Here is a 13,098-nt window from a genome sequence, read left to right as displayed (position 1 = left end):
ACAGAGAGAGAGAAGGAGATGAGAGACACAGAGAGAGAGAGAAGGAGATGAGAGACACAGAGAGAGAGGAGATGAGAGAGAGAGAAGGAGATGAGAGACACACAGAGAGAGAGAAGGAGATGAGAGACACAGAGAGAGAGCGAAGGAGATGAGAGACACAGAGAGAGGAGATGAGAGAGAGAGAAGGAGATGAGAGACACAGAGAGAGAGAGAAGGAGATGAGAGACACACAGAGAGAGAGAAGGAGATGAGAGACACACAGAGAGAGAGAAGGAGATGAGAGACAGAGAGAGAGAGAAGGAGATGAGAGACACACAGAGAGAGAGAAGTAGATGAGAGACACAGAGAGAGAGGAGATGAGAGAGAGAGAAGGAGATGAGAGACACAGAGAGAGAGGAGATGAGAGAGAGAGAAGGAGATGAGAGACACACAGAGAGAGAGAAGGAGATGAGAGACACAGAGAGAGAGGAGATGAGAGAGAGAGAGAAGGAGATGAGAGACACAGAGAGAGAGCGAAGGAGATGAGAGACACAGAGAGAGAGGAGATGAGAGAGAGAGAGAAGGAGATGAGAGACACACAGAGAGAGAGAAGGAGATGAGAGACAGAGAGAGAGGAGATGAGAGAGAGAGAAGGAGATGAGAGACACAGAGAGAGAGAGAAGGAGATGAGAGAGAGAGAAGGAGATGAGAGACAGAGAGAGAGAGAAGGAGATGAGAGACACAGAGAAAGAGGAGATGAGAGAGAGAGAAGGAGATGAGAGACAGAGAGAGAGAGGAGATGAGAGACAGAGAGACAGAGAGAAAGCGAAGGAGATGAGAGAGAGAGAAGGAGATGAGAGACACAGAGAGAGAGAGAAGATGAGAGACAGAGAGAGAGAGGAGATGAGAGAGAGAGAAGGAGATGAGAGACACACAGAGAGAGAGAAGGAGATGAGAGACACAGAGAGGAGATGAGAGAGAGAGAAGGAGATGAGAGACAGAGAGACAGAGAGAAAGCGAAGGAGATGAGAGAGAGGAGATGAGAGACATGGAGAGAAGATGAGAGACACACAGAGACAGGAGGGACAAAGGTTTTTGACCTTTGACCCTGTTTTTTCCAGGCAGGTTCCCCCTGGATGACTCATGACTGGCCTCTGGCTACAACACTATCTCTGTTTGGAGAGGGCTACAACACTATCTCTGTTTGGAGAGGGCTACAACACTATCTCTGTTTGGAGAGGGCTACAACACTATCTCTGTTTAGAGAGGGCTACAACACTATCTCTGTTTAGAGAGGGCTACAACACTATCTCTGTTTGGAGAGGTCAACAACACTATCTCTGTTTAGAGAGGTCTAGAAACACTATCTCTGTTTGGAGAGGTCAACAACACTATCTCTGTTTGGAGAGGTCTACAACACTATCTCTGTTTGGAGAGGGCTACAACACTATCTCTGTTTAGAGAGGTCTAGAAACACTATCTCTGTTTGGAGAGGGCTACAACACTATCTCTGTTTAGTGAGGGCTACAACACTATCTCTGTTTGGAGAGGGCTACAACACTATCTCTGTTTAGAGAGGGCTACAAACACTATCTCTGTTTGGAGAGGTCAACAACACTATCTCTGTTTGGAGAGGTCAACAACACTATCTCTGTTTGGAGAGGTCTACAACACTATCTCTGTTTGGAGAGGGCTACAACACTATCTCTGTTTGGGCTTTACTCTGTATCTCTCTCTCACACACGCACACGCACACGTACGCACACACACACACACACACACACACACACACACACACACACACACACACACACACACACACACACACACACACACACACACACACACACACACACACACACACACACACACACACACACACACACACAAACAGGAAGGAGTAGATTGATCCTTGTTCAGCTCTCAGGCTAGAAGTTATTGTTGAGGATGATCCTCTTCTTATCACATTATAGTCCTCTACCCTACCAGACCTGGTCAGTACCTCAGGCCTGTGTGTGTGTGTGTGTGTGTGTGTGTGTGTGTGTGTGTGTGTGTGTGTGTGTGTGTGTGTGTGTGTGTGTGTGTGTGTGTGTGTGTGCGTGCGTGCGTGCGTGCGTGCGTGCGTGCGTGCGTGCGTGCGTGCGTGCGTGCGTGCGTGCGTGCGTGTGCGCGCTTTTTCGTGTCGTCTGTGGGTGTGTGTATTGTCCTTGTTCTGGACCATGTCCTTTAAGGGACGTCAGTGTGTCCTTCTGCCAAAGTCAGTCTCAGTCAGCTAACACAGACGCTCTCTCCTGGAGGTTACAATGTCATTGTCTGTTTAACACACCCAGTAGTAAGTCAGACTGGCTCTCAGAAGTACAGCCTGTGGGTGTCCGTATTCATCTTCATGACAATCAACTTTCTCCTTCTCTTAATTTATTTCTCTACCAACTCCATCTCTCATTCTCTCAATCCATCTCTCCATCTCTCTACCAACTCATCTCTCATTCTCTCAATCCATCTCTCCATCTCTCCATCTCTCTACCAACTCATCTCTCATTCTCTCAATCCATCTCTCCATCTCTCCATCTCTCTACCAACTCATCTCTCATTCTCTCAATCCATCTCTCCATCTCTCATTCTCTCAATCCATCTCTCCATCTCTCATTCTCTCAATCCATCTCTCCATCTCTCATTCTCTCAATCCATCTCTCCATCTCTCATCTCTCATTCTCTCAATCCATCTCTCCATCTCTCATTCTCTCAATCCATCTCTCCATCTCTCATTCTCTCAATCCATCTCTCCATCTCTCTACCATCTCTCCATCTCTCATTCTCTCAATCCATCTCTCCATCTCTCTACCATCTCTCCATCTCTCATTCTCTCAATCCATCTCTCCATCTCTCTACCATCTCTCCATCTCTCATTCTCTCAATCCATCTCTCCATCAACTCTCATTCTCTCCTTCTGTCTCTTATTTTCCTCAACCCCCATCTCCCCTTCTAACTCAACCTCCTTAATCTCTCCATTCATCTCCGTCTCTTCCTCTCTTTCCATCTCTTCATCTATCGTTCAGTCCCTCTATCTCTGTACTAGTGAGAATCATGTCATGTTGCTGGTACTTTGACGGGTGGAGTGTGCTGTTACGACAGGGGGAGATGGATCGATGGGTTTCTCTGTCAAAGAGTGGACACACACACACAACTCATTTGCTGGTTGTTGAGAAACTGCAGCATCCTCTGAGATATGAAGACATGTATTGTAAAGTCTCAGTGGGTTTCTGGCAGCTGGTACCAGACCCAACTTCCCTGTCTGTTATTTCTCTTCTCTTTCTCCTCCCTCACTCACTCACTCCTGCCCCCTCCCTCACCCATCGTGCCTCCCTCCTCCCTTCCGCCCAGGGGGTGAGTCGGTGTGTGAGTGTGTGTTTGGTTGCTGGGGTAATGGTAAGGTAGGCAAGGCTCTCCTCTGTGGGCGAGGTGTGTGTTAGAGAGAGAGAGGCTCAGATCCATGCTAACCTGATTTAGCTTTGGCCGTGCCGGGGAGGCTAACATGATTACCTCTGGCTAATGGCCCTACTGACTGAGAGAGGGGGAGGATTGCCTTCAATAATTATCCCCCTCCCTCCCCAGGCATTGATGGATACAACTTTAGAGGTCTCTGTTCTGCTCTCTCGCTCTCTCTTTCTCTCTCTCTTTCTCTCTCTCTTTCTTGCACTCTCTCTCTTTCTCTCTCTCTCTTTCCACCAAGTGCTCCTAATCCTGCTCTCTTCCCTCCCACTACCTCCTTTATCATACTTCCTCTACAACCCCTCCCTTTGTCCCTCTCTGTCTCTCTCTAGCATCTATATCTCCTCTCTCTCTCTCTCTCTCTCTCGCTCTCTCTCTCTGTCTACAGTGATCAGGAGGAAGGAGAATGGCTGGTATGATGAAGAACATCCCCTCGTTATCCTCTTCCTCGGCTCCTCTGGAATCGGTAACTCCTCTTTTCATCCCTCTCTCTTCATCCCTCGTTCCACTCCTTTGTACCACTCAGCTGTGATGTCATGGAGCCTCTCTATGTCAGTATCGTGGTTAAAAGACCAGGAGAAGCCACACTCTAGCAGCTCCAATGCAATCATTTATTCACCAGCGTTTCCACAGCAAGCTGTCTTCATCAGGGTTTCCTATCAAACACTGCAGGTCACCAGTGTATACAGTTGAAGTCGGAAGTTTACATACACCTTAGCCAAATACATTTCAACTCAGTTTTTCACAATTCCTGACATTTAATCCTAGTAAAAATTCCCTGTCTTAGGTCAGTTTGGATCACCACTTTATTTTAAAAATGATTCATTTCAGCTTTAATTTCTTTCATCACATTCCCAGTGGGTCAAAAGTTTACATACACTCAATTTGTATTTGGTAGCATTGCCTTTAAATTGTTTAACTTGGGTCAAACGTTTCGGGTAGCCTTCCACAAACTTCCCACAATAAGTTGGGTGAATCTTGGCCCATTCCTCCTGACAGAGCTGGTGTAACTGAGTCAGGTTTGTAGGCCCCCTTGCTCGCACACACGTTTCCCACTGGAATTGTGATACAGTGAATTATAAGTGAAATAATCTGTCTGCAAACAACAACAATGTGGAGTGGTTGAAAAATGAGTTTTAATGACTCCAACCTAAGTGAATATAAACTTCCGACTTCAACTGAATATACAGGTTTCATCAGGGTTTCATGTTAAACACTGCAGGTCACCAGTATATATACAGGTTTCATCAGGGTTTCATTTTAAACACTGCAGGTCACCAGTATATATACAGGTTTCATCAGGGTTTCATGTTAAACACTGCAGGTCACCAGTATATATACAGGTTTCATCAGGGTTTCATGTTAAACACTGCAGGTCACCAGTATATATACAGGTTTCATCAGGGTTTCATGTTAAACACTGCAGGTCACCAGTATATATACAGGTTTCATCAGGGTTTCATGTTAAACACTGCAGGTCACCAGTATATATACAGGTTTCATCAGGGTTTCATGTTAAACACTGCAGGTCACCAGTATATATACAGGTTTCATCAGGGTTTCATTTTAAACACTGCAGGTCACCAGTATATATACAGGTTTCATCAGGGTTTCATGTTAAACACTGCAGGTCACCAGTATATATACAGGTTTCATCAGGGTTTCATGTTAAACACTGCAGGTCACCAGTAAATACGGTTGAAGTAGGAAGTTTACACACACATACAGGTTGGAGTCGTTAAAACTCGTTTTTCAACCACTCCACAAATTTCTTGTTAACAAACTATAGTTTTGGCAAGTCGATTAGGACATCTGCTTCGTGCATGACACAAGTCATTTTTCCAACAATCGTTATTTCACTTATAATTCACTGTATCACAATTCCAGTGGGTCAGAAGTTTACATACACTAAGTTGACTGTGCCTTTAAACAGCTTGGAAAATTCCACAAAATTATGTCATGGCTTTATAAGCTTCTGATTGGCTAATTGACATAATTTGAGACAATTGGAGGTGTACCTGTGGATGTATTTCAAGTCCTACCTTCAAACTCAGTGCCTCTTTGCTTGACATCACGGGAAAATCAAAAGAAATCAGCCAAGACCTCAGAAAAGAAATTGTAGACCTCCACAAGTCTGGTTCATCCTTGGGAGCAATTTCCAAATGCCTGAAGGTACCACGTTCATCTGTACAAACAATAGTACGCTAGTATAAACACCATGGGACCATGCAGCCGTCATACCGCTCAGGAAGGAGACGCATTCTGTCTCCTAGAAATGAACGTAGACAGTGCAAATCAAGTGCAAATCCAAGAACAACAGCAAAGGACCTTGTGAAGATGCTGGAGGAAACAGGTACAAAAGTATCTATATCCACAGTAAAACGAATCCTATATCGACATAACTTGAAAGGCCGCTCAGCAAGGAAGAAGCCACTGCTCACAAACCGCCATAAAAAAGCCAGACTACGGTTTGCAACTACACATGGGGAAAAATATCGTACTTTTTGGAGAAATGTCTTCTGGTCTGATGAAACAAAAATAGAACTGTTTGGCCATAATGACCATCATTATGTTTGGAGGAAAAAGGGGGAGGCTTGCAAGCCGAAGAACACCATCCCAACCGTGAAGCATGGGGGTGGCAGCATCATGTTGTGGGGCTGCTTTGCTGCAGGAGGGACTGGTGCACTTCACAAAATAGATGGCATCATGAGGCAGGAAAATTATGTGGTTATATTGAAGCAACATCTCAAGACATGAGTCAGGAAGTTAAAGCTTGGTCGCATATGCGTCTTCCATATGGACAATGACCCCAAGCACAGTTCCAAAGTTGCTTCAAAATGGCTTATGGACAACAAAGTCAAGGTATTGGAGTGGCCATCACAAAGCCCTGACCTCATCCTATAGAAAATGTGTGGTCAGAACTGAAGAAGTGTGTGCGAGCAAGGAGGCCTACAAACCTGACTCAGTTACACCAGCTCTGTCAGGAGGAATGGGCCAAAATTCACCCAACTTCTTGTGGGAAGCTTGTGGAATGCTACCCAAAATGTTTGACCCAAGTTAAACAATTTAAAGGCAATGCTACCAAATACTAATTGAGTCTATGTAAACTTCTGACCCACTGGGAATGTGATGAAAGAAATAAAAGCTGAAATAAATCATTCACTCTACTATTATTCTGACATTTCACATTCTTAAAATAAAGTGGTGATCCTAACTGACCTAAGACAGGGAATTGTGAAAAACTGAGTTTAAATGTATTTGGCTAAGGTATATGTAAACTTCCGACTTCAACTATAGGTATCATGTCAAACACTGCATGTCACCAGTATATACTGTATATAGGTTTCATGTGAAATACTGCAGGTCACCAGTATATATATCCGGGTTCTACTGGACACATGCAGGTGATTGTAATTGGTCAATTTACAGCTATCAACAGTATATACAAAAGCATGAATGGTTATCAAAGGATCATATGTAGCCTACAATTACATCATGAGTAGCCTACAAAATGTTATTTACAATAGGCTTGTTGCCAGATCTGTTTGTGTTTTAGCCTATTCCTCTGCCGTTGGTTGTCATGCCATGTACAAACAGATCTGGCAACTATGCTATGACTCCACAGCTGACCTCTACTGACCACTCTGACTCAACCACAGCCCTATAGAACTACACTCATTCCAACACACACACACACACACACACACACACACACACACACACACACACACACACACACACACACACACACACACACACACACACACACACACACACACACAGAGAGAGAGAGAGAGAGAGTCAGCAGCAGTTGTTCTGGGTAAGATATGACAGGGTTGAGGGATAGGTGTGTGTGTGTGTGTGTGTGTGTGTGTGTGTGTGTGTGTGTGTGAGAGAGAGAGAGAAATGACAGGGTTGAGGGATAGGTGTGTGTGTGTGAGAGAGAAAGATATGACAGGTCTGGGAGATAGATGGAGGGAGGCAGTGTTCATATTCTCTCTGCCTCCAGCGACAGTGGCCAGGAGACATGAATATTTAACACAGCAAGTCCCCATCTCTCTGTCTGGAGATATTACGCTCACACCATCCATATGAATAAAACGCTCACACCATCCATATGAATATAATGCACACAGCATCCATATGAATATAATGCACACAGCATCCATATGAATAAAATGCTCACACCATCCATATGAATGAAACGCTCACACCATCCATATGAATATAATGCACACAGCATCCATATGAATATAATGCACACAGCATCCATATGAATATAATGCACACAGCATCCATATGAATATAATGCACACAGCATCCATATGAATATAATGCACACAGCATCCATATGAATATAATGCACACAGCATCCATATGAATAAAACGCACACAGCATCCATATGAATATAATGCACACAGCATCCATATGAATATAATGCACACAGCATCCATATGAATATAATGCACACAGCATCCATATGAATATAATGCACACAGCATCCATATGAATATAATGCACACAGCATCCATATGAATATAATGCACACAGCATCCATATGAATATAATGCACACAGCATCCATATGGAGATGAACATTTATAAGAGGAATATTTTACTGCCAAACATTATCCCTGACAGACAGAGAAATACAGGGAGAAATGATGAGAGAGAGAGAGAGAGAGAGAGAGAGAGAGAGAGAGAGAGAGAGAGAGAAAGATGATTGAAGGTTCTGCCAAAACTATTATCAACCAACCCCCCTGTGACTCATCTGTGCCTTCTGATAGAGGAAAAATGGTTATTGATCCACCAATCAGATAGCAGGACCAACCCCTCATAGCCTATCAGCAGCTCAGAGATCTACCTGAGATTCCACCCAGATCATCATTACAATGTTCATGTGAGATCATCTTTAGAATGTTCAGAGGTTCCATTTAGAATCATGTGAGATCATCTTTAGAATGTTCAGAGGTTCCATTTAGAATCATGTGAGATCATCTTTAGAATGTTCAGAGGTTCCATTTAGAATCATGTGAGATCATCTTTAGAATGTTCAGAGGTTCCATTTAGAATCATGTGAGATCATCTTTAGAATGTTCAGAGGCTTGGTTGAAAGTGGATTTTCGTCACATCATCGATGTTCAACCCTCTGTCCATACTCCACTCTGATTGGTTACTGCTCTCCTCTTCCCACAGGTAAGACTGAGCTGGACAAACAGGTGGCTCGTTATATGCACAACGACCTGAAAAAGGTCTGTTTTACAGTCACACACGTTCACTCATCAGCACAGCTAAAATCACATGGTATCAGCAATAGTGATCATATTTTGTGTGTGTTATTACTGCTCAGTAACCGCGAGCCTTCTGTTCTCAGGGATTCATCTGCATGGACATGTCCGAATTCCAGGAGAAGCACGAGGTATGATATCATCAACTCCACTATCCCACAACCAGGAAGATACTTCACATTCTCTCAACCAGGAAGAGACTTCATGTTCCCATAACCAGGAAGAAACTTAATGTTCCCACAACCAGGAAGGGACTTCATATTCCCAAAATCAGGAAGAGACTTTCTGTTCCCACAACCAGGAAGGTCATTGGACTGGGATACACTATCTACTGTAGGTGAGGGCTTGTCTGGATTTTCTACTGTCATCGTTTGGGTCAGCTTCCCAGTCGCTGTCATGAACCGTTTAACCCTGTATTGACTGAGCCTACCTCTCATCTCCCACAATTAAATTCAAGGAGATGTGTCCAGGTTCTCACAGAAACACAGACACATGCAGCATCTGAAGGAAGAAACCTCTCACTGTTCCCAAAAGGCCCCAAAATATTTTTTTTGTATCAGAGGAAGTAGTTATCTGACATCATCTTCAGATCAATATGCTCATCTACCTCAGTTTTACCTGTTATCATCATTCTTTCTCAATCTCTCCCTTTTCACCTCTCTCACTTTCTCTCTCTTTCCATCTCTCTCTCCTCTCTCCATCTTTCTCTCCATCTCTCTCCATCTTTCTCTCTCTCTCTCTCTCTCTCTCTCTCTCTCTCTCTCTCTCTCCATCTTTCTCTCCATCTCTCTCCATCTCTCTCCATCTTTCTCTCTCTTTCCATCTCTCTCTCCATCTCTCTCCATCTTTCTCTCTCTCTCTCTCTCTCTCTCTCTCTCTCTCTCTCTCTCTCCATCTCTTTCCATCTCTCTCTCCTCTCTCCATCTTTCTCGCAATCTCTCTCCATCTCTCTCCATCTTTCTCTCTCTTTCCATCTCTCTCTCCATCTTTCTTGCAATCTCTCTCCATCTCTCTCCATCTTTCTCTCTCTCTCTCTCTCTCTCTCTCTCTCTCTCTCTCTCTCTCTCTCTCTCTCTCTCTCTCTCAGGGCCGTCTTACAGATGGGAAGGGGAAGACCACTGAGTGTAAGGACGCCATCTTCATCATGACCTCGAACGTGGCCAGTGACGACATCGCCCAGCATGCATTGCAGCTCCGCCAGGAGGCCCAGAAACTCAGCCGCAGGAAACTGGCCGACAACCTGGGTGAGACACACACACACACACACACACACACACACACACACACACACACACACACACACACACACACACACACACACACACACACACACACACACACACACACACACACACACACACTATGGACAAACAGTTGTTAATTGCTCCTTTTCTCCAGACGAGGTTCATTAGAGTGATGCCACCATCTCCAGGCAGTTTAAGGGCGCTGTGATTTGCCCCATACTGAAGGTAACTCCTCACCCCCTCATCCTATACCCAATTTCAGCATCTCTGCAGTCAGGTGGATTGGTTGAGCCGCTGTTCTGAAAATCTCTGATTGATGAATTCATTGTTTCGCTCCCCAGACCCATTTCCGGAGGGACGAGTTTCTGGGGCGGATCAATGAGATTGTCTACTTCCTGCCGTTCTGCCCCTCTGAACTGCAGCAGCTTGTCAGCAAAGAGCTCAACATCTGGGCCAAGAAGGTGACCGGTGGTGTGTGTGGGGGTATGTATGACTATGTGTGTGGTGTGTACTCTCCATATGGGTGTTTTTCATTGGCGTGTGTGTTGACTATAGAGACGCACTCAGATCAATAAAAGCTGCTCTGCTCTGATCTGATTGTAATGTTTACCATGACGTAAATATTTAAATATCAATATCACTCTGTTTCTGTCAGCCAACTCCGCCTCAGAAAACTGATAGGCACATGACTCATCAGTGTGTGTGTGATGAATGGTGATAATAGCAGTTCTTATCAGAGTAACTCCGGAGGGATGTATCTAGCTATGGCTATGGTAGAAGTTGCCCTTAGGCACAGACCTAGGATCTGCTCAGCCTTCCTAAATCCTAACCTCAACCATCCGGAGAAAAACACCAAATTGACCTCAGATCAGTGTCCAGTGGTAACTTCTTTATCCTACTCTGTTTGAGCTAGATGAACCAGATCTGAGGGCCTCCCGAGTGGCTCAGTGGTCTAAGGCACTGCATCGCAGTGCTAGCTGTGCCACTAGAGATTCTGGGTTCGAGTCCAGGCTCTGACGCAGCCGGCCACGACTGGGAGACCCATGGAGAGGCGCACAATTGGCCCAGCGTCACCTGGGTTAGGGGAGGGATTGGCCGGCAGGGATATTCTTGTCCCATTGCGCACTAGTGGTGTTTCCTCCGACACATTGGTGCTCCTGGCTTCCGGGTTAAGCTGGCGTTGTGTAAAGAAGCAGTGCGGCTTGGTTGGGTTGTAATTTGGAGGACGCACGGCTCTCGACCTTCATCTCTCCAGAGTCCGTACAGGAGTTGCAGCGATGAGACAGACTGTAACTACCAATTGGATACCAGGAAATTGGGGAGAAAAAGGGGTAAAAATATATATATAAAAAAGATCCGGATCTGTGATCAATAGGAGTGATCAGAGATGTTTCATATGGGTTAGGAGAGGCTTGCCATGTTAAAGGTGCACTATGCAGAAATCACTTCGCCATTTCCTGGTTGCTATAATTCTAATAGCTTGCCTGATTTCAGTTTATGTAACAAAACAAGCAAGTAGAGTGTAGAGAATCATTGTACCATCTATACCGCTGTGAAATATATTTTCCATATCCAAAAATGTTGTATTTTCTTTCAGCTGTTTGAAGACCCAAAAACGGGAAGCATAGAAATAGAGACTTCTTAGACTTCCTTTCAATGAGAATGACAGATCTATAACTAACATTTCTGAATCCAGGCTAAGTGCATTAGCACAGGATTCCTTTCTTGTTCTTTAACACAGGGAGAAATGTTGTCTGACACCCTATCCCCATATAGTGCTGCGCCTCACAAGTCCTCAACTGGCAGCTTCATTAAATAGTACCCGCAAAACACCAGTTTCAACGTCAACAGTGAAGAGGTGACTCTGGGATACTGGCCTTCTAGGCAGATTTCCTCTGTCCAGTGTCTATGTTCTTTTGCCCATCTTAATCTTTTGTTTTTATTGGCCAGTCTGAGATATGGCATTTCTTTGCAACTCTGCCTAGAAGGACAGCCTCCCGGAGTCGACTCTTCACTATTGACGTTGAGACTGGTGTTTTGCGCGTACTATTTAATGAAGCTGCCAGTTGAGGACTTCCACTGAGGTTGGAATAATTCTGTGAAATATTGACAACGATAATAACGCCCTTTTAGTGTAAGAGCTGTTTGACAAGACTTGTTTTGGTTGGATGGAGTTTTGCCCTACCTGGTGACGTCACCAGGCGGTATAAGTTAATAGACCAATAACAAAGAGTTTCAAACCTCTCTGCCAATAACAGCTAGTTTTCAGGTTACATATCCCTCCCACTAGGCTCCTCCAATCAGGCCCCTCACTCAGACCACTCCCAGACAGTCATAGCTAAATTCTTGCATGAGAAGTTGCTCTTTGCTAAGAAGATATTTTGGTTTCTTTTTTTACCATTTTAATCTAAAACAATCACAATAAGGTACTTAATTGTTACCCAGAAATGATTTGCTACTGAGATAAAAACAGCTGCATTGGACCTTCAACAGATAACATTTAGGGTCAAACTGTCAGAAATACTCAGCTTTTCTGAAGAAATCCTATACTTTTATTATGAAGGGACTTCTGTATATTATGTCATCTGGTCCATCAGTTGTTTAATCAAACCCAAACACAGGTCACACTGGTTTTGAGTTGAGCCGTGCGTCAGTATTAGGCCTGACTGGTCTGGTTTGTTGTGTTACCAGGTGGAGTTGGAGGGCGTCAACCAACTGACAGCAGCCTATGAGCAGGAGCTCCTCTCTAAAGGCTGCACCCTCCGCCTGTCTGTCCACACAGCACGGACTCTGGATATATGCCCTCCTCTCAGCCCCGATCACTAACACACAGCACTGATACTGGATATACACCCTCCTCTCAGCCCCGATCACTAACACACAGCACTGATACTGGATATACACCCTCCTCTCAGCCCCGATCACTAACACACAGCACTGATACTGGATATACACCCTCCTCTCAGCCCCGATCACTAACACACAGCACTGATACTGGATATAAACCCTCCTCTCAGCCCCGATCACTAACACACAGCACTGATACTGGATATACACCCTCCTCTCAGCCCCGATCACTAACACACAGCACTGATACT

The 13,098-nt window shown here is 44.7% G+C and overlaps 1 long non-coding RNA gene across 1 annotated transcript; it reads left to right on the top strand.

Moving 5' to 3' along the window:
• Positions 1 to 3,850: 3,850 nt before the first annotated feature.
• Positions 3,851 to 9,061, top strand: LOC106581339 (uncharacterized). The gene is made up of 3 exons (XR_006760937.2): positions 3,851 to 3,934; positions 8,665 to 8,720; positions 8,843 to 9,061. It is a non-coding gene; the product is annotated as an uncharacterized LOC106581339 (long non-coding RNA).
• Positions 9,062 to 13,098: the final 4,037 nt, after the last annotated feature.

Source organism: Salmo salar, chromosome 20, assembly GCF_965601325.2.
Source record: "Salmo salar chromosome 20, fSalSal1, whole genome shotgun sequence".
NCBI lineage: Eukaryota > Metazoa > Chordata > Actinopteri > Salmoniformes > Salmonidae > Salmo > Salmo salar.
The sequence above is the reverse complement of the archived record's forward strand: the minus strand, read 5'-3'. Positions and strand labels throughout refer to the sequence as shown.